At 41.5% G+C, this 26,154-nt stretch overlaps 1 protein-coding gene across 2 annotated transcripts in view; it reads right to left on the bottom strand.

Annotated features, from left to right (window-relative positions):
• Positions 1-1,489: 1,489 nt before the first annotated feature.
• MSRB3 (methionine sulfoxide reductase B3) overlaps positions 1,490-26,154 on the bottom strand; it is a 273,055-nt gene continuing 248,390 nt past the window's right edge. The window contains exons 7-9 of one of the 2 annotated variants that reach the window (XR_016510495.1): positions 5,224-5,409; positions 2,011-2,674; positions 1,490-1,660 (exon numbers count right to left, since the gene is read on the bottom strand). The gene's annotated coding sequence lies outside the window, so the exon portion shown is untranslated. Of the gene's footprint in view, positions 1,661-1,795; positions 2,675-5,223; positions 5,410-26,154 lie in introns of those variants that run through there. The other variant, XR_016510494.1, reaches the window with a different exon arrangement.

Here is a 26,154-nt window from a genome sequence, read left to right as displayed (position 1 = left end):
ATATTTCTATCCACCAAGGCAGGCAATGTCTTCCATCTCTCCCTTAAGTAATAACTGCAACAATCCCCCAGTGCACCTTCACCCCCCCAGCTCCCTGTTCTAGAAGGAACTTCCTGTTTTCCCAGATTGCTAATGTCTGAAATTTCCATCTCTTCTTCCTACTCCTGCCTTGCCTTCTCTTTCTGCTGCCTGGGAGCCCTAGCCTTCAAGTCCACACCCACTAAGGGTCAGAACTAGCAGCAAAGGGGAAGGGGCGAAGGGAGAAGCACTGGAAAGCATGGTCGTTAAAACCAGCCCAGGTCCCTCTGGGACCCACATGGTAGAGCTTCCCACACCTGGCTTCTCTCCTCACCCCTTTACTCCCACAGGCCCCTCCACTCCTCAGAGGAAAGGTTTAGAAGACAATTGAGTCTGGTTTTCCCCTAACCAGCTTCACAGGCAACTTCAGGCCGTCAGGTCTCCAGAACAACCACTGTTATTCTTCAGGTAGTGTTACTACTTTCTTAAGGGGGTCTAAACGAAAAAGAGAAGTCAATGGGGTTGAGGAGGAAGGCTTTTTAGGGCCTGTCTGTTTCTCATTTTTGTTAGAGGTACAAACCCTTACAAAATCACAACAGTGAGTAGTCTGTGTCCTCAGAGAGGACAATGTACAGAGAAAGCACGAGGCTGGCTTTTGTTCGTTCTTACCCCGGAGTGAGGAGCGGTAATGCCAAGGACACCTGTCTGAAGCAACAGAACCTGGTTCTTCCCCTGTGGCCTTGCATGGCATGCAGCGGCCTCCTCTCCAGGACCTGTGACTATAATAAACTTTGTTTTCTTGTGCCTCTCCTGTGTCCCCTCTTGTGGCCGCACCTAACTGACCATCACATGAAAGAACACGGAAGAGTCCATCAGTCTGCAGCAAGAGGTCTGCCCTTCCATGGCAACCACAATATAGAATTTAATAATAACAATAATAATAATAATTAGCATATATTGGCATTATGTTACATGTTTTCTATGCTTGATCTCATTACTGCTCACAGTAATCTTATGAGGTAACTTAAGTTACCAGATGAGGAAATGGAGGCATTAGAGTTTATATCTCCCTCCGGTGCTCTCTCCACTGAGCTGGCCAGAACCCAGTTGGCATCCAAGAGTCACTCAACTCTCTGATGCCAGGAACAAATAGGGGAACCTAATTACTTAGCAGCCCAGCAGCTCAGACCTGCTCTTGCCACACAGCCCTGCAGGGGCTCAGCCTAGGCCTGAGGTTAAGCAGCTACGCTTTTGTGTCTGATGCACATTTGTGTTTCTTTGGGAATGTGCCTTTTGAGGTCCACCGGTAGGAAGAGTGTGCACTGCTGCCTCTGCTAACAGGATTTAGCTTTATGTGACAGGAAGACTAATATCAGCCCTGAGCCATGTGCTGCTGGCGACGGAGTGTGGATGCTCTTTGTTAAGCTCCCGGGGTCTGGAAGGAAGCAGCTATACTCTTGTTTAATTCCATATGAGCAGCTTTTTTATTTTTACAAATAGTCCTCTTGCTGTTAGGGAGTGAGTGAGCGACATAAATCATCATCATGTCTTTGGCAGCCAGGATTTCTTGGGCATGGTCCTCATTAAAGTCTTTAGTTGCAGTGTTCCTGGAGACCTTCCTTTGATACCTAAAAACATCAAACTGAAAAAGCCCTGGTGAGGAGGAGGAGGAAATGGGGGTGGGGGAGGAAGGGGCGGAAGCTCATGAGGACCCCAGAATTGCTGTTGGGAAACAGCGAGGCAAACTAGAATGATTATTATTCACAGCTACAAAAAAAAGAAAGAAAGAAGAAAGAAAATACAGGAGCGCAAGCAGCAGAAGCAATAAAACTTCCCTGCTGAACAGAATGCAATCTGCTCACACAAAGAAGACAGAGCTACGGAGGCGGGAAGTGTGGCTTCTCTGAGGTGATTCACAGAAAAGAAAAAGTTCTCTGGGCCCTTTCCTCCCCAGTCCTCAGCCCAGCAGGCTGTGACAACCAATGAACTAACCTTTTCCTAAGGCCCTGTCTCCCCGCTGGGCGGGAATCCAATCCCCGGGCAAAGGTCACTGGGAATAGCATCAGGCTGTTGGCTGCGGCTGTTCATTCACAAAATGAGCTCCTTTGTGATAAAAGCCGGGAGCAGCACAGACCCCAGGCTGCTGTGCATTCCAAGCTGGAGGAGGAGGGCTGCCAACACGCTCGGTCAGTGGGAACCCAGCAGCACATGCATCTCAATTTACACGATTGATGTGGCCCTGCAAAACCATGTACATCGAATTCCTATAAATCAAGTCGTGTTTTAAATGCACCAGGGGAGCCTGCCATTTAAAGGAACCCTGCTGTGAATCTTTTGGAAAAGTGAAAAATCACCGCTGATCGTTTTTGCCCTGAAGTAACAAATATGTATTAAGTGCTTAGCATGTGCCAGGCCAAGTGCTAGGTGCCATGAGCATTTCTGAAACTGGGGTGTCTCTGAGCTTGAAAGAAACCCTTTGAGACAAGGGCAGTTTTTGTCTTTGGGAAAACCAGGATGAGCTGAGCACAGCAGGAGGAAGAAAGACTCCAGCTGGAGCCTGTCCTGTCATTGCCACGGGACATCCACCAGTTGGTCTCCCTCTGAGCGACAGGTAGGGGCAGTACAAAGATGAGCAGCTGTTTCGTTTCTTGAGGTCCTAAGGGGAAAAAAGAGCAGAAGACAAGGGCTCAAGAAGGGCATGCACTTCAGTAAAATACTCCTCACCCCACCCCACCCACCACTGTCTTTGCCTCACTGGAGTTTCCACCCAAAGCCCTTAGATTGATCATTCATGGCTTCTGAGCAGGCAGAGAGCCCAATCTCATTGTCTAATTAGATACATCATGGAAGGGGAGAGAGGAGGCTGCCTATCTCATTGCCTGGGCCAAAGGTCAGAGGCCATAGGGGCAAAAAATGTTTCTGTTGCCCAGTTTGAACACAGAAACATGTTTGCTAAGGAGATATTGGAAGTGATGTTGATGAGGTCAGTAGCGAGGATTTCAAGAGCCTGGAAACCCAAGCATGCTTGAAATAACATGTATTCTTGAAAATAAAGTAAATAATTAGAAATTCACAAAGACTGATATAGAAGAAGAGCAACAGAATTATTTATAGGAATGAAAACCTGAAAGTAACCTAAAAGTTAATCAATAGAGATATGATCGAGTAAGTCTTGGTGTATCCACGCAGTAGGGTATTTATTCAGTCAGTACTGTGCAAAAATGTTTAATAGCACAGAGAAATTATCAAGAGTGTATTGATCAAGTATATCGTCGTCGGCGGCGGCAGCCGTCCGTCTCGAGAGACGATGGCGTAGCTTCTTGAGAGTCTATCTGCACCGCCGAGAATGGCTGTGCAGTCCGACTCGGGAGTGACAATCCCTGCCGCACTTGGTACAGGTGAAGGCAGATGGCCGTTGTTGCTGCTGTTGACGCTGCTTCCGCCTCGATCTTTTCTGGGCCGCCTCCTCGATATAAAGCTATATAATTAGTATGATCCCAATAATGTAAATATATACACATAAAAGACTGGAAAGAAATACAGTAGTCCCTCTCCATATCGCGGTTCACTTATCGCAGCCTCATTGTTATCGCGGGATTTTTAAAAATATTATATTTAATTATTTATCGCGGATTTTTCGCTATATCGCGGGATTTTGCAGTACTGTATACGTGTGTTGTTAAAGTTACATGGGTTAAAAGTGTACAAGATGTTTAAGAACATAAGTAGTGTTTGTAAAAGTGTGAAAAAGGTTAATAAGGGAGTGGGAAAGGTTAATAAGGGACTGGGAACAGTTTATAAGTGTGTGGGAAGGGTTTATAAAGCCTTAAAATACATATAAATACTAAAATAAATGTAAGGTTCCTACTTCGCAGATTTTCACCTATCGCGGGGGGGTCTAGAACATAATACCCGCGATAAGTGAGGGATACTGTACATAAAAATGTTAACAGTGATTATTTCTACAGTATGAGACTGAGCTGATTTTGTTTTCATCTTTATATTTTTCTGCACTCTTTACAAATTTTCCTGATTAGCACATTTACTTTTGCCAATTACAAATGCACAATAATTTTTATTAAATCAATAACTAGAAAATAAAAGTTTTAAAAAACAGAGAGACCTGGCCAGTGTGGCTCAGTCGGTTGGAGCATCTTCCTATAAACCAAAAGGTTGTGAGTTTGATTCGCAGTCAGGGCACACACCAATCTGGGCGCATATGACAGGCAACCAATTGATGTTTTTGTCTCGCATTGATCTTTCTCTCCCTTTCTCTCTTTCTCCCTCCCTTCTTCTCTCTCCAAAACCAATAAGCATGTCCTCAGGTAAGTATTAAAAATTTTTTAAAGAGGAAGACAATGTCCTTATTGATGATTAAACAGGGAGGGCTTCATTGCTTTCTCAGCCACTAACTGCCAAGATATTAGGAGCAACTCACTGAACCCCTCTCTCCCCCCACCCCAACCCCCCAACCTGGTAAAAATAAGCATCATTAGCTTTACATTTTGTAGTCTGATTATTGTTAAGGTCTGCATCAGAATTCTGCTACCACAAGGAAAACCCATGATTGCCTATATCAAGGGAATGCTAGCACCCAGGTCCTTTCTCAAACTCCTTCATCCCATCCATTCCTCCATGGGAACCCCAGTGCTAAGCCACTGAGCTGATCGCTGTGGCATCTTCTGTCCCTCTCTGAATGCCATTGCCTCTGAAGATTAAAAAAAACAGTCCTTTGGGCAGGAGATGTGGAGGGGTCCCAGGAGAGGGCTACATGGGGTCTCCTGAGTTGCTTGACTTGATTAATTTGTCAATGTCCAGTGTCCTGATTCCAGCTTTGTGTGGCTCAGAAACTGAAAATGTATTCATCCCCATGAGCACAGGGGAAGATGGTGACAGGCAGAGCTGGAGGAGGCAGCACAGACAGGTCTCCGAAGGCTGTGATTGTTTTCAGATGACCTCTAGTAATCTCTTCTCCCAACTTGACCTTCCCCCTCCCGACCTGGCTTCACCAAACAACCTGAAAACCAAGACCACACACACTCCAGCTAAAGTGACCACAATTTTTACTGTCTTTTCATAAATTGCCTAAAAGTCTTTATGTTGCTACTGGGAAATGCCAGCCTTAGGAACTTTCTTCTGCAAAAAGGACCCTCAACATATAAACTGTACTTGGACAACTGAGATAAGAGGAATGGTAATGTTTACCTGACGGTATGTGATTTCCAGGGAAAGTGCTAAGGGCACATCTGCAACCTTAAGAAACTCCCCTTCGGCATGAGGACAGCCTGAATCAGTAAGCAGCATGCTCTTCAGGAAGCAGACAATTCTTGAACCCTGAGGGATGGCAGCAATGAATAGCATAGCAGACACTGTTCATGTTTCTTTTTCAACCTGAATGAAACAAAAAAACTTTTTTTACATCCCTCTCCTCTTCTCTCCTCCCTGAACTTTCTTAGCTTTCCTCATCTACCTCCCATAATGTGGAGCCAGTGAAGTAACCCCCCCCCCATTAAACTTGTATTTCAGAGAAACAATGAGTAATTTTTTTAGTGTTAAGTATGTCCCCAATATTGCATAGGACATGCTCATACTAAAGAAATAAAAGTTTCGTTGTCTATCTGAAACCCAAGTGTAATTGCGTGTCCTACATTTTTATTTCCTAAATCTGGCGACCTTACCCTCCCGGTCACATCTTAATTTTGAGAAATCACAGGAATGAAAGACTGAAGGAAACTAATCATTTGCCTGAAACACAAAGGAAAGGGAAGGAAAAATCATCCCTTTGCTAGTCAGAAACCCCTATCACTTGAGATTTTAAACTTCAGATTTCACAGGAAGAGGGAGAAACAAGTTCAAATATGGTGCCTTCTAACAGCTGATCATGTTTAAATTAGCATTAGTATTATTTTAGTTTAAGGAAAAAGAGAGGGAACTGTTGTTTACAATAACCTTGAAGTTGTGTTGTGGTTCAGCTGACACATTTTGAGCTGATTTGAACTAATTTCTCTTTCATTTGGGGCAGAAGTCCTTAGGACCACTTTTCAGTTTAGAAATAACAAATTCTCGTTCCCCCGTGCTCTTGAAGGAATGTTACTGGGCACATGTGTTCCTTCTATGAAACTAAAAAACAGCTGCCTCAGACCACTGATGAGTTTTCTTGGAAAATAGGTAACACTGTTTCAGAAAAATACTATTGTTGTTTTAAATGATAACACTTTTATTCCTTCATGTCTGTAAGGTTATACAATCCTTCAGTTACTCTGCACCAAATACTTTGAGTTCTCTTAAGACTTGGTTGTACTACAAAGTCTGAGCAGTAGCACCAAGACCATCCTTCAGCTTATGGATAAGACTGCATTCAAGTCATACCAGCAGAAGTAGATTTTTTTTCTGTCTTGCTTAAATAGAAACATCCAGTTGCACTCAACATTGCTGAAGGCACAGTAAAGTATTTTAGGGTATCAGGGTAAGTGAACAGGCTCACATCCAGGTTTTGCCATGTACCATCTGTGTGGCCTTGGGCAACTTAGTTACCCACTCTGTGCTCATTTTCTTGGCTGTAAAATAAGGGTCTGGTGAGCATGAAATGAGTTAATGTTTATAAAGTTCTTAGGACAGTGCCTGGCACAAAGGCAAGATCTACAAGGATTAGTGATGATTAACATTATTATTTTATACTACTAAGAGGAGTGTAAATAGTCTAGCTATGTCTAGAAGGAGATATGTCAATGTGTATCAAGAAACTTAAAACTGTTCTTAACAATTTGACACTATTATTCCGATTTTTAGAAATCCATCTGATAATTACCAGAGAAGAAGGGGGGATAAATGGTGACAGGAGGAGATGACTTTGGGTGGTGAACACACAATACAGTGTGCAAATGATGTTTATAGAACTGTACACCTGAAACCTATAGATTTTATTAACCAATGTCATCCCAATAAGTACAATAAAAATATAAAAAAAATCATTGGAGATTCAGGCACAAACATAGATACAAAGAAATTCATCACAGTGTGACTTATAATAGCCAGACCCCTGTAACAGCCAAATACCAGGCCCTATACCAGGGAACTTGTTAAATAAACAGGAATATATCATTTGATAGATTATTTGCACAGTTACTAAATATCATGTTTTTAAGGACTACTTCTTTAATGTCATGGGAAATGATTATGATTAACTAGAAGAAGGAAAAAATATAATAAAACAGTTTTGTTTAACCATATAACCTATAATGACAAACCCTGGTTATAGCAGCAAGGCAAGGGCTATTGGTGAGGTAATTTGTCTTTTTAGACAGTTAGACTAATGGTCGGTGAATATACATATGCCTCAAAAGTGATATATGTATATTCAGTCTAACAGAAAAGACAGGAGGAGCACAGATGACTACAAGGTTCATGAGTCCCAGACGGGTAACAAGTAAAAGGTGTAGAGAAATGGCCTGATGTGCTCAAAGTGACTCTGAGATTCTGCCCAGCTCATGGGAAAAAGTGCTGTCTGCCTTGAATTCAGGAGAGTGTGCTGGCAGCATATGCAGCAGATACTTGCCATCCCTGACACTAGATGATAAGGGTGGCCAAGGAATCAGAGAATGGAGGATTTACCCAAGAAAAATTTCAAGGAAGTTGCCAGATAGGTCTAGCTATCATCCATAAATCAGCAAACAAAAAGTGCTGGTGAGGATGAGAAGAGAAAGGAACCCTTCTGCTCTGTTGGTGGGAATGCCAACTGGTGCGGCCACTGTGGAAAGCAGTATGGAGATACCTCAAAAAATTAAAAATGGATCTGCCTTTTGACCCAGCAATCCCACTTCTGGGAATATATCCGAAAGAACTCAAAACACTAATTCAAAAGAACACAAGCACCCCTATGTTCAGTGAAGCATTATTTACAGTCACCAAGATACGGAAGCAGCCCAAGTGTCCACTAATAGATGCATGGATAAAATAACTATGGGACACTTGCACATTGGAATTCTTTCTCAGTCATAAAAAAGAAGAAAATTTTACCCTTTGCAACAGTATGGATGGACCTGGAGAACATTATGCTAAGTGAAATAAGCCAGTCAGAGAAAGACAAACACCATATGATTCCACTCGTATGTGGAATCTAATGAACAAACTGAAATAACAAGCAAAACAGAGACATATTCATAGATGACAGCTAGTGGATGGGGGAGGTTAAGGGGTGGAGGGACAGAGGAAAAAGGAAAAAGGACTCATGGACAACAATGTGGTGATTGCTGGGAGGAGAGGGGTATAAGGAAACTGAATAGTAATGGAAAAAATACAATAAGGATTAAATAGAAAAATAGAAGAAATAAAATAAATTGGCCCAAAATATTTAACTTATAAATACATAGCATGTCACACCAAAACATGGGCAGCAGCCAGCAAAGGACCACCAACTGGATAAAAAAGAAAAACTGGAGAGCCAAGTTGGCTAGACTGGAGATAAAAAGCAGAGGACTAGACCACATAATTCATGCCATTTGTTGGGAGGTCATGAAAAGCCAGAACCTGGGGGATCTTGGTTGAAACCAAGGAAGGTGCTGGTACCAGGATTTAAAATAAGAATTATCAAGCACTTACTAAGTTTTGGGAGTTTTTAATCCTTCCAACTCCTTTATATGGTAGGACTATGGTACTTATTTTACCAACAAGGAAACTGAGGCTCAAAGATTTTATGGTCGCACAGTTCAAAACTGCAGAGCCATCTTTAATTGCAGGTCTTTCAGATGACAAGGACTGGAACATTATCCAAGCCCCCAGCTCTCTGACAGTAAGGTGAAGCCTGCTACCCTCAAAATCAAGGAAGGAACCAGAAATCTGAAGATTCCCAGCTTGATTGCATCTCTAATTTGCTCTCACATTGTGTTTCCTTGTCAATGTTTTTGACTCAGCTGAATCAATTAATAATCAACCATTTTCAATTAACCAAATACTGAGCTAAATAGTTATCTTACTGAATCTTCACAACCATCCTATGTGGTAAGTACTTTCTTTTTCTTTGTTTATTTTTTGGGTTTTTTTTTTAATTGTATTTTTTCCCCCAATTACCACTTAATCTTCTTACACCCACCTCCCACCCACAATCATGTCCATGTCCATGAGTCCTTTTTCCTTTTTGCTCAATCCCTCCACCCCTTAACTACCACCACCCTTATCTGTCATCCTGCTCTCTATCTATGAGTCTGTCTTTATTTTGCTTGTTAGTTCAGTTTGTTACACAACAGAATACTACTTGGCCGTAAAAAAGGAAGAAAGTTTTACCCTTTGTAACAGCATGGATGGACCTGGAGAACATTGTGCTAAGTGAAATAAGCCAATCAGAGAAAGACAAATACCATATGATTTCACTCATATGTGGTAAGTATTTTCATTGTGACCATTTTGCAGAGGAAGAAATGAGGCATACAACACTTTTTTCTGTAAAATGTCTAGGGGTGCATTGATGGTCAAGAACACCCTGAGAGAGTTTTGTCCTACAGAGCAGGAGGTAAAGTGTGTCCTGAGAATGTCAGTGTGAGAGCCAGACATGCCCACAGGTGCTAAACAAGCCCAGGGTAGACCTGAGACCTGACCCAGCTCGAGCTTTTCTCACTGTTGCCTCAGCAGCAGGGTTGCCAAAGGCCAAATTCCAGTCAGTAAACCCAGACTTCTAGTAAGCAAGTGCTCTTGCTTTTGCTCAGTGTCAGCTAGAGGTTGCATCAGCCTCAAGGACTAAAACGTTCTGCAGAGGCCAACTGCATAAATCTGTGCCTGAAATTTTCTATTATTACAAGGAGAGTGGCCATGTGAGGCCCTCAACCAAGGTCAACCTGGAATTGGAAGGCTGAGCCTAGGCTCCAAGGAGCCAGAGCCAAGGTGGAAAGCTCCAGACGCTAGAGGGGTAGGGATGGGGCAACTAGAGTAAAAACACCAGGTGCAGGAATGTTTACTGAAAAACTCATGCTGGGGAGAACCCAGCCCTCACACCCCAGGGATCTGGGAACTGGCCGTCTGCAATCAAGCACTGCCAGATGAGTTCAGCCATTTCTACTTCAAAGATCTTGGTACAAAAATGAATGGCAAACCTGCCAGGAATGTGATTTCTGAAAGGAGATTATTGAAAAGATAGTTCTGCTTTTTTAAATTTCTCATCTGGTGGTCAGGAGGATGAAAGTAGGGTGAAAAGTTTCTGGACACTTGCAAACATTCCCTTCACATTCCAGAAACCACTATGTCCTAATGGCAGGGCAAGGGGCACCATAGCTTCAAAGACTTTTCAGGAGGAAGTCTGAGCCAAAATCTGGTTGTCAGAAGAGAGTAGAAGAATGGCAGGGATTTGTAAAGGGGACAAGTCACATGTCTGTGTCCTCATACACTGAACCCAAAATAACATGACCCCAGATTGCTCTCGGGGTGACAGAACATCAAGGCATACATTAGACAGGCAGCTCAAGGAAGAGACACACTGATTACATATCTAATTTGCTGTCACTATCCTCATGACATCACGAATGTCACTGTGGTTTTCCAGATTACTCTCGACCCTGAATACTGAAATCTATTTTCCTTGATGAATTGGCTGTTGTTGTTTTTTTTTTCTTCACACTGGTTTCATCTTCTTACTTCCTATTGGCATCAATTCTCAGATCTTTGTTGGTGTTTTTGGTGTCTCCCCAACTCTGAAATTTACAGGATCTTTTTCTAGACTGCAGAATCTTCTGGCCTTTCTCACTCATGATCCCCCATAATGATATCAAACCTCACCAAATTGTCTGGCACTGCTGCTTCTGGATATATATAGCCCAGCTTTTCCCCCTTGATCTTTTTCACTGTGTTCAAGGCTAGTGTAAAGTGAAGTCATCACAATTTCTCTTTTAAGCTTAAGGAATTTGATAAATGAAGTTGTGTGAGGTCCTGGCAGGCAATGTGCTTGAGCAAAGTACAGTGACCATCTGTGGACCAGTCTCCTTATCCCTTTATTATAGGCACATACTCAAGTTCAAATTGCTTTGTTAAACTTTTTTGTGTGTCTCTCTTTTCATATTTCAGCTTTATACAATTATTCCCAAATCTTCCAAACTGACAGTGAGAGAGAGTAATTTGAAAGGACTGCTCAACTTAAGCCTTTTGAAGATCTGCACCATAGCTGCATTTTTCTAATTTCCTGGCATCTACTCTGTTCTCCTGGACTTTTCAAAAACAATTGTAAGTGAATGAATACATATAATAACTGATTCCATCAATACTCTTGGACCATCCTTTGGACTTTCTGTTTTTGGACATTTTATACTTTAAAATTCATTTACCATCTTTCAGCATTTCCAAAAGACAGATGCATAGTAAATGTTCTCAAAGATGTCATGATATAATTGAGGACAAGGAATAGGTACATATTTATGTGTTGTTTCTAAATATAGAGAATGATGTCTACAGAAAAGAAGAACGTTAGAAAATTAATTAATTTTCCTTATGTTTATAATTACAGAATTGATTTTGACAACTTTATCAGCTTGATGAGCAAGATGAAGTCATACATTTTTTTAAATTTTTTCAAAGAAAATGTCCCATCTTGCTATCCGGAGAGCAACAGCGCCAGCCCCGCCCCCACTCTACCCCACCCCCCAGCATGCCTCTCCCGTGAGATCCTTTCCTCTTTGTGACAAATACAAGAACTGAGAGTCAGTTCTGACTTAATTGTTCCAACAAAACTGGGTTTAATTGACAAAGTAGATTTGGGCTCTTACAATGTTGAAGTCACCTTCCTGCTTCATGGCACCACTGGTCGCCAGCAGGGTTTGCTACACCAAGTACCTAAGGGATATGTACATTGTCATCTCTGGTGGAACTGGAGCTGGGGTATTCTCCTCTGAAGTGGTAGCTCTGACACTACCCCAAAAATCTCTGGGAGCTCAAGAGTGGCTTTGATACACCAAAGACCTATTTTTCTCTGTCAGGGAAAGCCAGAACTGCTCCTTGTTTTGACTGGAATTTCACTGAATTAATAGGTTAATTTGGGGAAAATTGACATCTTTTCAATATCGAGTCTTCCCATTAAGTCTTCCAACTCTCAATCTAGTCAGGGTTTCTAGCATGTCTTTGGCGAAGTATTAACATTTTCTTCATGTAGGTCATGTTTCTTTTATTGTTAGATTTGTTCCTAGTGCTTTATAGTTTTGTTGCTTCTCTCAATGAGGTCTCTCTTTCTTTAACACTTTATAATTGAGCATTACTATACCCCTGATATTATATATGACTACCTTACTGGACTATTTTGTTGGTTCTAATGGTTTTTTACATGAGTTTCTTGGATATTCTAGCTGAACAGTGTTCTCTTTAGTTCCAATCTATATATATTTTTCTTATCTTATCACAATGGCTGGAACTCACCACAGTGTTGCATAATAGCAGTGATAGCTGGGATCATTGTCTTATATCTACATTTAAGAGTCTTCTTCAGTAAACATAATGTTTTGTAATTTCAGACAGCTGCTCTTTATAGAGTTAAAAATAATAATAAAGATTCTCTATTCCAAGTTTGCTAAGATTTCTTACCAGAAGAGATATTGAATTTTATCTAATGCAAAATCTCCTGAAACACAGAGTTTTTTATAATAATTTTTGATAATTCAGAATAAAGATTATCTTACCACAAGTTATAGCCTTTCCAAATTGGTCATTATCATAGCAAAATGTCTATAAATAATTGTCCTTGGGGAAAGTAGGTTTTTTAAAATTATTATGATAGGGCCCCTTTTTTAGAGTTATTACAAGGGCATGATATAAAAAGTGAATCATTATTGTAGGTGAAGTCTATGATAACAGAATAATATAAAAGTTAATCAGAATTCTAAGTACTAAAATTTGTATTATAGATGTCATTTCATGCTCTGATCAAGAGAAGAGAACCTCAAATCCTACTTTTATAAATCTAATAAATTTCCTTATTCTGAGCTTTAAAATACTTCTTTTCACAATATATTTTGCCTCTGACAAACTCCTAACTCCCTGGCCCAGTCTCAAAAAAGAACCAGCTAGAAAGAAAAATTGTAGTTCTCCTCTATACCTAGGAATCATACTTCACCCAAAACAAACAATTGGTAAAAATCCAGACCCAACAGGGATGGAACACTCAGCAGCTTTGCCTTTCATGTGAAGAAGAGGGAAATAGGCTGTTATAGAATGGGGACCAATATTAGCCAATGTCTGGAAATGTCAAAACGATTAACATGAAACACTAAACTCATGTGAAATCAGTGCTCTAATGGTGTAACTCCTGAATGCTTTCTCTACCATATTGCACACCAGGATTAAGAAAACAGTCCTTGAGTGTTTCACAATAGTGCCCTCTTCACAGCTGACCTCATGTGCTTTCCAAAGTCCTTAATTCTGCCACTTTCAGCATCCCTGTCTCTGTGGATTTATGATGTGTTGCCAATATTATTACTTTCCCTGCTTCCACCCCTTCCACCCCAAATATTTTAGGCATTGTAAGTAACACATTTCCACATAAGGGTGCTGAAAAGTCAAGAAACAGAATTTCTCAGCAAGAAGAGCTGTAGGTAGAGGGGCTCCCCCTTGCCTTCTAAGCAGCCCCCAAGAGGCTCTGCGCACTATTGAGAGAGATGGAATGGAGAAAACAAGGATATCCCAAGGGACAGAAAGGGTGCTTAAGCACGGAGATGGCCTCCATTTCCAAACATGGTTAGTGCCTGGCCAGCTCTAGGATCAAGAATTCTTCCATCTTTACAGAGACATACTTGATTCTCTTAGTAAGAATTGAGTGCTCATTTCTCTTGGTAACATGGAAAAGTTTTATTCATATACATCATCACCATGAGAATCTATAGAGAACCAGCCAGCCTTTCTAGTCCACTAGCACCTTTGTGAGAAGTAAAACATTGATTATGACATCTTTCATGACAAATTTCCTCTGACTTTTCTGAAACAGAATAACTATTGTCACTTTAATGCCTTCTGGTTATGTAAATATGGAACTTTTTTGTATCCTCTTCATATTAAATAAATACTTATTGACTGACTATTTCTTCCTTCTTGATAATATAAAGCAAAAGTAGGTCAAATAATAACTGTTAGAGCAATTCTCTGCTCTCACCAATAGATAGTTCCAGCAAAAACCATCCTAATTCCTGCATCAGGCTGTGACCCTTGTAGTGCATATTTCTGGTGCCCCCTCCAAGACTACCATCCACTCGTTTAGCACTGAGGCTTGCAAACCCTCAGCTGCCAAAGTGTTGGCTGCTGATAGTTCCCAGCTGAGCCTCTCCCCAGGACTTGCCCTCCACAAAAGAGAACTGCCTCACCCAAGGTTACAGTGCCTCCTGACACCAGCACACACAATGCCTGGTCAATGAGGTGGGTACAAAAGTCTAACTCTCTTGTTTCTATGTGAACGTGCCTGAGGATCCAGTCCTGCTCCAGGGCTCCCTGTGGAATCTCCTGAAGTCTCTGGTACAAAATACATTGCAATTCAACTTTTCCCTTTGCCCCATTCTGCTTCTCTCACACCCTCACAGGCATTGATTCTATGAACACACCTCAGTACTCACTTGCACATAAATCTCCATCTCTGAATCTGTGTCCAAAGGATTCTTCCTACCCACCCCATTTGGTTTTTAATTTGTTGTCTACTCATTGCTTCTTCACATAAATGGTATCTATATGTATGTGTATATATTGTGTGTTTGTATTGTAGGGCCATATAGATCCTTTTCACATTTAGTCAATATTTGGCCCAATCAGGGCCTATTTTCAATGACAAAGATCTGACCTGAGATGGCTTAATCAAAGGGATACTATTGACTCACAGAATAGGAAAATTCAAGAGGTAGCCTGGCTCTAGGAACAGCTTGGTCAGGGGTTCAAACAATGCCACCAGGACCTATTTTATTTCCCTTACTCTATCTCTTAGCCCTGTCACTGCCATGTTGGCTTCATTCTGAAAAAGGCTACATCAGTTAGCTATTAGCACAATGATGATGCCAAACCAGCAACCACAAAATATCTGAAGCATTCAACAATGAGCATTTCTCTGACACACATCTGCCAGTCAGCTGATGTCAACTGGGCTTACTCACCCTCTTCGGTGTCAGCTGAGTTAGGCTCTGGGTAGCTAGGCTTCACACAGGGATCCAGCTAAACGTGGTTCCTCTGTGCAGGCTAGAGATTCATATTGAGGTTGGACTGAGGAGAGAGCAGCTAGACTGGAGGATTCTTTTCACAGCCACAGGAGAGGCACAAAGAGCAAGCCCAACTGCACAAACACATTTCAAGCTTCTTGTCTGTGTTATAGCTGCTTACATCCCATTGGCGAAGCAAGTCACATGGCAGAACCCAAAACTAAAGACTTCCCACTGGTAAGTCACGTGGCAAAGGCGCAATGAAGATGTCTACTCCTCCAGGGAAGTGGGGTGGGGGGGCAAGGTAAATGTTTGAATAATAGTAAAACCTAACACAGAGTCCTTACCCCATCATAGTCCCAACTAGATAAACTTTGTCAGAATGTATGTATTTTTTTACCCACAATTGGGAAACTAAGTTTGCAAAAGGCAGACTTAAGTTATACATGAATTTCCTTCATGTGCGGTTGCACTCCTAATCCCTGGTGTTGTTCAAACATCAGCTGTATTTCTAACCAACTTCTCCTTGCGGATAAGAGCGCTGGTCACAAGTTCCACTGGCCCTGGTGCATCCTTGCCTATTCCTGCACCTGTTAGTATGACAAACAGGACTACCTGTGTTGACTAGAGCTGGGGAGATAGATCACCTTTTTCAAATTGCATGGGTTAAATCCCACAGACAGAAACTAGGATTCAGTCACAAGAATGAAAGGATCCTGGGCTGCAAGACACCACATAGGGTGTAGGGACCTCACCCCTCCTGCTCTTGCTCTTACCATTGGGGCTGTTTCTCATGGGCTTGTATCCATTACACTTCCTGTTCCTCTCTTGGGTTCTGTACAGGAGAGTCTTACTTTGGCGTCTGGAGTGCTGGGCTCAGTCTCCCTTGCTTGCTTCTCAGGATCCTCTCTACAAATGCCCTCAAAATTGTCCTTTCTCCTAGGCTTCCTGCCCCAGAGGATCAGTCTCAGGACACCTATTTCTCTATGGGTACCCACCTTCACTACTGGCCCCTGGGATCAAAGACCACCCTAGCATCACTCTTGTCAGTCCTTGGGTCATGCTGACGCCTCCCCCCACTCCCACTCGAGTCAGGGGCTGCAGCTACCTGCCAGGCCACACACTGGCCACCCTGAGGGCCAAGTGGCTACACCTGAAGGATCTCATGCAGCTTCCCTGGGGCCTCTCTCCTGTCTGTTTTACAGGAGAGAGATTTATTTCCCTGAAGTTTTAGGGCAGGAAAAGACTCGCTTCCTGGAGGTGTGCCAAGAAGAAGGCAATCCACCCAGGAAGCAAACAAGACCCTTTTCTCTGTAGTCTTCCCTGCTTCCCCCTTCAACCCTCCCTGCTCCCCCTGAGTGAAAGGAAAGCTGTCAGGATCAAAGCCCTGTATTTGTGATGAACTGCTGCTGGCTAGACCCTCACAGGAAGCACTGCCAGCACTTTAACTCCTTCTTACCCACTCGGTGCTTGCTGCATTCATAAGTCTGCTGGAGTCATGTTTCGGTAAATGAAACATCTTTTTATGAGCATAGAGCCATGACAACGGGAAAGTTTGAAAGAATGATTAAGGACTCAAAAGGCAAAAAAATATGTCTTGGAATATATCTTGATCTCCTCAATTGCTTCATAATAGATGACCAAATATATTTGCTCCCTGGAGAGGGAAGTGACTAAGAATGTGGGCTCTGAAGGCAAGCTAGTTGGTATTATTCTCTCTTCCACCTCTCTGGAGCTGGGAGACCTCAAATGAACTATTTAGCTTTTCTACACCTCAGTTTCCTCATCTATAAAATGGAGAGAAGAATTACTGGGATTTCACGCTGGTATGGAGAAGAATAAATAAGATAATGCACATGATACTCTTAACCCAGAGTCTGGCATGGAGTGCAAGTGTCATTAACTTTCACTGTGGTTATCATTTCTATTATTTCAAAAGAGGAGGGACAGTACCCAGGCTTACAGAAATTCAAGTGTCTGAAAAGTTACAAGAGACACTTTGCATAATCACACAGCATCAGTGTCTTTAGCCCTCAGGTTCTGTTAAGTAAGTATGTGACAGTATCCTGCCACACCTCCCAAGACAGCACTATGTGGTCATTTTCCAAATAAAAATGACTTACAGCCTAAGATGACTGAGTAATAGTAAGGGAAGAACTGGGAGTGAGATTACATCAGGGACCAGCCCCAGACCTTTAATTCCCTACATATTTTCCAAGGACAGTGGCTTCATGATACAAGAGTGTGCAACAGGGATTTGCAAGCTAATGGGAGAAACAAAGTATAGATTGCTAACTATGCATCTGTGGGAAGCCCTCAAGAATAGAAATAAAGCACTCTGAAAGGATTTTGCAGCTCTGCACATGCTTAATAATGCCACACTTTCTTGGGGATGCTTGAAAGTCTTCATTGTGGAGCCCATCTTAGGTTACTTCCAACCCATGACCCAGTGCTTTTGAAAGTCTAGACTGTTGCATTGAATTATAAATAAGAACAGGCTGGGACTTGGGTAGTTTTGCTCTGGCAATTCCCAAGAGGTTTCATTTCTTGTCAAGTAGATTTTATTAATTTACTTAAATGGGGTTAGAGACATGATGACTTTCTAATACCCACCACCACCACGCAGCCTGGATCTGAAGCCACTGTAAAGCACAACAGCCCAAATAAGGATGGCCACAATGTCTGAGAAAACCACAGTGAAAAACGTGTCACTTGTGGTTTATTTTCATAGAGCCATAGAAAAGAGAAAGAGGCTGGTTTCAAGAAATACACTGTTAAATTTATAGACTGAAAAAAAATCTTAGTTTTAATTATAGTCTAGACTGCCTATCTTGGCAACTGCCTCACCCAGCACAAAGTAATTTGTGAAAATGTGTGGTCAGTAGGACAGCAAAAAAAAGAGGGGTAGCTTTTCTTAGCATGATGTGGAAACCCTGCTTCCTCCCCACTTACTGGACAATCAAGGACATGGAAGATTCCTGAAGGGTGAAATACTGAGAGAAGGCTCTTATCGGAAAGTCCAGGAGACATGGCAGTAGTAGTAGTTCCAGATTCTTCATTTATTCCTATGATATTTATATAAAAGGGAGAACTTCCACCATTACTGGACTTAAAATGCTGTCAAGTGAAATAGCATTCTTTGTTAATCATGAGAAAACTATAAACAACTATACTGTAGGCTCTTCCAATTCTCTCTGTGCAAATAAATTTTTTAAATGTTAGAGAATAAAAGAATTTTATATAAAGAATTCTGGCAGAAATTCAGATTCAAAAACATTTTTGACACTTTAGGTTTGAGCAAGGAAAAGGGAAGAGGGAGGAGAATACATGCTATGGCAATAAAATTACCATAAGTCTTTTTTCACTAAAATGAAGTGGGCAGAGGAAAAGGAAGAGGAGGAGGAAATGAAGAATAAGAAAAGGGGAAGAGGTGGAGGAGGAGATGAAGATGAAATCACAGAAGGATTCAAATAGACTGATAATAAAAGCCACAGAGTTACTTTAATCTATTTTTATATTACTGATTTAAGAAACAAAGGCATTGTGAAGATTTCCCTGTTGTTCTTAAAATACTCTCTTACAAATAAAAGACCTATGATGTAGAGAGAGAGAGAGAGGTGGACACTTACTTACAAGGCAAGGAGAACTGAACCAACGTAGATTTAATAATGCAAGACAGCTAGTCAGCACTGCTAGACAGGAGGCATCTGGTCACAGCCATGGCTCTTCCCCAGCTGCGTGACCATGGGTGAAAGAAAGCTCTGGTCAGAACTGTCTCTAATGTTTGCAGAGCTCAAAAAGCAAGAGTGAAAACAGAGGCATTTATACGTTATGTATAAATATTTTAAAGTTTTAAGTCAAGCTCACAGACTCTTAAATAAAATATTTTTCCCATTTAAAACATTTCTATTTGACAAATATTCCTTCATATTAACACCGTTAAAGCAACAAAATTAAACAATAGATGCAAATATATGATTTTTATATGACTGAAAGTCAGTAAAATAATCAAAAACTCTACACTTCATTATTGTTGCTCAGGTCGGGGTATTTTGTTGATGGCTAGTGATGTTAAGATGAGTCATAAAATGGAAACCTGCATAATTTATAACTTATGTATTCATTCCATAAAATAAATACTTTATACCTTCATTTAAACAAAATTTAGGTTTGACTGCCTATAATGTTATGATGGACTGAAATACAAATAAGTACAAAATTTGCAAATATGTTATCAAAATGTAATTTAAGATAAATGTAAAAGTGTTTAAATAAGACTTCTGGCCAAAATGGAGGCATAGACAGACATGATGTATCTCCCTCCACAACTAAGAAGGAATAAAACTACCTCAAAATTAGAAACAACCAGAAGTTCCAGAAAATCAAACTGCATGGAAGTCCAGCAAACAAAGATATAAAGAAGAAATACTCATCCAGACAGGTAGGAGGGGCAGAGAGAATGCGATGTGGTGGTGGCAGCGGCGGTGACTGTGGCGGGCTGGCAGAAAGCACAGTCACACATATTAAAAAGTCAGAAGGACACCTGGGGAGCATTCCCAGTTTCTCACTGGACCTCACAGCTCATGGTCCCAGCACCAGGGAAAATCAAGCCTCATTGCTTTTGACTGTGCTGACCAGTGGGGGTTGGAGCGGAGGCAGAAACTGCTGGTCTCAGCAGAGTCCACTTGTTTAAAGGGCTTCCACAGTCCTAGAACATCTGCAGACCCACCCACTCTGGGAATGACAGCTAGGGTAGTAGCTAGAGGGGCAGCAGTCCGATGCGGAAGTGGGAGAGGTGCCTGGAAAAGGAACGAGTGCTGAAAAGGCGGCATGGTTCCCTCTCGAACCCCTCCCCCACAGACAGCACCACAACATGGTGAAACAGGTCACCCTGTACTGACAAATCCATGAGGCTCCTCCCCTTACAATGTAACAGGAGCAACAGCTCTACCTGGGCCGCAGAGGCAAACAAACACAGGAGCCTGTCAGAATGAGGAGACAGAAAAGTATGGCCCAAAAGAGGAAACGGATCAAGGTTCCAGTGGGAGAACTAATCGAGAAGGAGATAGCCAACCTAAGAGATGCAGACTTCCAAACACTGGTGATAAAGATGCTCAGAGGCTTTAGAGATATGCTTGAGTATGGCAAATGCACAAGGGAAGAAGTGAAGGCTGTGCTAAATGAGACAAAAGAAAATCCACATAAAACCAATGGTGAAGGGAAGGAAACCGGGGTTCAAATCGGTGATTTGGAACATGAGGAAAAAAACAGTCAACTAGTGAAGAATGAGGAAACAAGATTTTTAAAAAATGAGGAGAGGCTTAGGAACCTCTGGGACAACTTTAAACATGCCAACATCTGAATCATAGGGGTGCCAGAAGAAGAAGAGAAAGAACAAGACATTGAATACTTATGTGAAAAAATAATGAAGGAAAACTTCCCAAATTTGGTGAAGGAAATAGACATACAAGTCCAGGAAGCACAAAGGGTCCCAAACAAGCTAGACCCAAAGAGGACCACACCAAGACACATCATCATTAAAATGCCAAAGATTCAAGATAAAAAGAGAATCTTAATAGCAGCGAGAGAAAAGAAGAGTGTTACCTACAGAGGGGTGCCTATAAGACTGTCAGCTGATTTCTCAAAAGAAACTTAGCAGGCAAGAAGGGATTGGCAAGAAGTATTTAATGTGATGAAAAGCAAGGACCTACAATCAAGATTACTCTATCCAGCAAAGCTATCATTTAGAATGGAAAGGCAGATGAAATGCTTCCCAGACAAGATAAAGCTAAAAAAATTTATCACCACCAAGCCGTTATTATATGAAATGTTAAAGGGACTTACTTAAGAAAAAGATCAAAATTATGAACATTAAAATGACAACAAATTCACAACTATCAACAACTGAATCTAAAAAATACAAACAAAATCTAACTAAGCAAACCAGAATCGGAACAAAATCATAAGTAAGGGAATCTCTTGGAGGGTTATCAGCTGGGAGGGGAAAGGGGGAGAAATGAGGATATGGTGCAGGGATTAAGAAGCATAATTGATTGGTACAAAATAGACAGGGGAAAGTTAAGATAATATAGGAAAGGGTGAAGCCAAAGAACCTATATGCACGACCCACGGATATGAACTGAGGGGGCATTGGATTTGGAGGGAAGATGGGTACTGGTCAGAGGGAAGTAAAGGGAAAAAAAATTGGGACCACTGTACATAATCAATAAGATACTCTTTTTAAAAAGTAGCTGGCAGCAGGGGCACCCAGAGGGATGGCCAGACTTTCTATTGGCACTCCTAAATCCTACAGAGAAAGTTCAGGTCTCACACAACAACTCTGGGTGGAGAAAGACATGGACCATTCACCTGGACCCAAGAGGCAAGCCTGGACACTTGGTGCCTGTGTCCAGCCAGCAGGAAGTAATGTGCAGGGCACCCAGCATGCAACTGGGGGATTCCAGGCAGGGTGCCCATATCCCATGGGTGAGAAGTCACATGGCCACATGGAGCTGCAAGGAAAAGGGGGTCTTGAGCCACATGCCCAATAACAAGGGGAAAGAATGCTCTCAGGCACTGGCAGCCTGCATTGGCAGCAACTGCATACGGATTTGCATCCTTGCAGTTGGGTTTGTTGTGGGTTGACTTGTGTCCCCCCAAATTCACATGTTGAGGGCCTGACCCCCAGACCACATAATGGGACTTCATTTGGAAATAGGGTCGTTGCAGATCATCAATTTAAAATTAGTTCATTAGGGTGGCACTAATCCACTATGACTAGTGTTCTCATAAATAAGGACATTTGGATAAAAATTAATTAATTAATAAAACTAATTTCAGTTCTAGCCAATCCAATATTCACTAACTGTCAATGCAAAAAATTGGTATTTCGTTTTGGGCATTTCAAGTCTAGATGTGTGTGTGTGTGTACAAATTCAACAGTAATATGAGTTGTTTTATGTCACAAATATTCCTAGCCACCATGGCAACTGTTGTGAATACACAATAATTTGTGAGTACCTCTGGAACCACTTTTTTTCAATTACCATTTACTTTCAATATTATTTTGTATTGGTTTCAGGTGTATAGAACAGTGGTTAGACAATCGCGTACTTTATAAAGTGATCCCCTGATACTTCCATCACCCACCTGGCACCATACATAGTTATTACAATATTATTGACTGTATCCCCTATGCTGTACTTTATATCCTCGTGACTATTTTGTAACTACCAATTTGTTCTTCTTAATCCTTTCACCTCTCTCACCCAGTCTTCCAAACCCCTTCCATCTGGCGACCACCAGTCCACTCTCAATGTCCATGGGTTCTGTTTCAATTTTGTTTGTTCATTAATTTTGTTCTTTAGAGTCCACATATAAGTGAAATCATATGGTATCTGTCTTTCTCTGAATAACTTATTTCACTGAGCATAACACCTTCTAAGTTCTCCATGTTGCTGCAAATGGTAAGATTTTATTCTTTTTCATAGCCAAGTAATCGTCCATTGTATATATACATACCACCACTTATTTTTTCATCCATTTGTCTATTGATGGGCACTTGGGTTGCTTTCATAGCTTGGGTACTGTAAATAAGGCTTCAATGAACATAAGGGTGCATACATTCTTTCAAATTAGTGTTTTGGGTTTCTTCAGATAAATCCCAAGAAGTGGGATTGTTGGATAATAAGGCAGTTCTATTTTTAATTTTTTTTGTTTATTAATTGATTTGAGAGAGAGAGAGAGAGAGGAAGAAGGGTGTGTGTGTGAGAGCGAGGGAGAGGGAGAGACAGACCAACAGACAGACAGACAGACATCGAGTTGTTTTTCCACTGATTCACACATTCATTGGTTGACTCCTGCATGTACCTTGACTGGGGATGGAACACACAATCCTAGAGCATCGGGATGATGCTCCAACCAACTGAGCTACCTGGCCAGGGCAAGAGAGTTCCGTTTTCAATTTTTTTTTAGGACCTTCCATACTGGTTTCCTTAGTGGCCACACTAATCTGCATTTTCACCAACAGTGCACAGGGTGGAACCAAGTTTTTTTTTTAATCCTTACCCAAGGATATGTTTTTGTTTTTGTTTTAATTGATTTCAATGAGAAATAGAAAGACATCAATGTGTGAGAGGAACATCAATTGGTTGCCTCCCATTCACCCCCAACCAGGAATCAACTGCAACCTTTTGGGGTATGGAGGGATGACGCTTCAACCAACTGGACCACCCAGCCAGGGCCAGAGCTTTGTAGAACACAAAATGAAGCAAGTAAAGCAACCCTCTGAACTGTGAAAAGATTTTTTTTTAATGCAAAATCTACTGCATTCATGCAGAAAAAGAAGGGTTTGACAAATTAGTAAAAATTGTGCTTCTTCTAACTGGGTGTTTCTGCTTCCCCAGTTATTCCCACACTCAGACACAGTACCTAGCTCAATCCCAGCTGTAGAAGAAGCCACAGACCTTCCCAGCTTGCAGACTGTCACCTTTTGTCTACAACCAAGGGCAAAATAATATGGAGAATCAGTTCCCTGAGTCCCGAACATTATAAATTATGAGAACAAGCTTGGCTTGGGGTGATGGGTGGTGTTGTATAAGCACTCAGGGTCAGATTCTAAGAGGTGAAAGTATGTAGTTATTTGTGATACATGGGGGCACTTCTAAAGCCCAAATCAGGAACATCTCGCCTGGGTATAAAAAAGGTTCCAGTTATGGTTTATCCTCAAGGCAAAACAGAGGAAATTTAGGTTGTATTATAAAATTGTAATTAACAGTACCAGTGTATCATGCTGTGTGTATTCTTTCACAGTTTAAACTTTGTTCTTACTTGTGTATTATTCCACGGGATCTGGGGTTAGGATGATGGATTGTGGGCCAGAAAAGAAACTGTCTATTTCTGAATTGCATTTGGTAACTGAAGAAAATTAATTTCTCTAGATGTTAAAAAAAATGAGAAGGGGAAACATCTATGTTTAAAAGTAAAATATTTAAGTGTAACACACACATAGAAAAGTTAAAGCTTTGTAAGTGTCCAGTTCAAAAAATTCTCAGTGTGGGCACAACCATGCATCCAGCATGTACTCGAGAAATATTATAGAATATTATTAGCCCTCACACAACCTTTCCTCTGTCCCTTCCCACCTGCTCACCAACCACCACCACACTCTCTGCCAAAGGGAACCTCTTCTCTGATTTCTAGCTCAAATATTACTGGGCCTGTTTTTGAAATTTATATAACTAGACTTGTATAACACAAACTCTTGTGTCTAGCTTGTTTCTCTGAGTATTGTGTTTGTGATGTCCACCCACATTGCTGTATGAAGCTGTAGTTTGTTCATTCTCATTGCCTGCCAGTATTTTGGTGTGTGAATGTGTCTCAATTTATTTAGTCATTTCATCTCATTGTTAAGAATATTCTGGTTAATATCTTTTGGTGAACATTTCTGCTGGGAGTATTGTATATCTAAGACAGCAATAGCTGGGTCATACGGTGTGCATCTGTTCAGTTACTATAGATACTTCCAAAGAGTTTTCCAAAGTGGTTGAATGGATTTATACTTCCACCAGCACCACAGGAAAGTTCCAACATCTAATTTTAAGACACTGATTGAGAAAAGACCGTATCCCTCAGCTTCTTATGGTGGTGGGTTTTGGTGGAGGATTATTAATGACGTCTCTTCCAGTTCTACACTTCGGTTCACTCTACAGTGTGAGGACACACAAGGCCTTCGCTGCAAACCTTCCCACACCCTAGGCACACTGCCTGCCATCAGGTGTCTTTGGTGGGTCCCTCTCCAGCTTTCCTAAAATTGAAAGTTCTTTTTTGGTGACTGGTGTAAGCTGATGGTTCAAACGGACAATTATGATTAAAACAGATATATATGCATAGAGTGGAAATGACCTTGAACAAGAGGAATATTTGTTGAATAAAGGCATTTAAAGGGCAATGTCACACCAAGTAAAATCTGCTTTCCCAATGGAGAGTGAACTTTTGACCCAAAGTCTCCTGGGCTCCCCTTTCTCAGCTACGATTACTCTGTTACCATAGAGTGCCATGGGCTTTGCCATTGCTATAGCACCCATTAGGCTCAGGCATGGCCCCAGACCTGCTCATTTTGCTATGTGGGAAATGCTGAAACAAACTGGCCCACCCTCCCCCATCAGGTTCTAGCTCCTGGAGAACTGGTGACGCCAGAGCTTGAAGCTGACACTGTCTAATTGTCTGAGCAGGAAAGTCTGAATGGCCCCATTTGAATCTCTCACTTTCATGTGGCAATGGGAAAAGCAGGCCATTTGCACATGACGGATAGAGTGCAAGACTTGCTGTAAATGTTGTTTATATTGCCTAGGGCAGATCAAATGACTTGAAGTATTAACATATCAGAATAAAAAGACTTAGATGCATGAGGAAAAGGCAGAAAACCCCACTCTCCTCAACACTGAGTCATTTTTCGACAGATTCAACTTGCCAAAAAAAAATAAAATTTGTGTTGCGATATAGTCCCTGCTCTGTTATAGGAGACGTTGGAAATAAAATGTAAAAAGGCAACTGTTGCATGAAACCATTAGACCCCAGATCCAATTCTCTCCCTCTGTCCACTCTTTGAGGGGGTCTCCAAACCAGGGAGGCTTTGCAGACACAACCTGTGCCTACAGGTTTGACCTTTTCCTGGCCCATTTCTTCTTCTCGCATTCTCAGGGAGTTAGAGACCCAGAGCTAGTACCAAGTCCTGCTAATAATCAGCAGCACATGCAGCGACAAACTTATTACTGAGTCACTCACACATTCCTGCCATTGACACATCTACTCATAACTACTGGAGAATGTAGTATCACCTGGGTGGATCATTTGGAAGAGGCATATTTCCTTTACACACATGCTTGTCTATACTTCAGCAGTCAGTCCTAGGCCTAGTATTTAGGTTCACTTTCAGACCCTGTGTCATATTACAAGTAGCACTAAATTCCTACCACTGCCTTTCGGGGTGGGGGTTATAGTA

The sequence above is a fragment of the Furipterus horrens genome, unplaced genomic scaffold (genome assembly GCF_987537825.1).
Source record: "Furipterus horrens unplaced genomic scaffold, mFurHor1.1.pri manual_scaffold_4, whole genome shotgun sequence".
NCBI classification, from domain to species: Eukaryota; Metazoa; Chordata; class Mammalia; order Chiroptera; family Furipteridae; genus Furipterus; species Furipterus horrens.
Note: the sequence above shows the minus strand (reverse complement) of the source record. Positions and strands in the feature narration are given on the sequence as shown.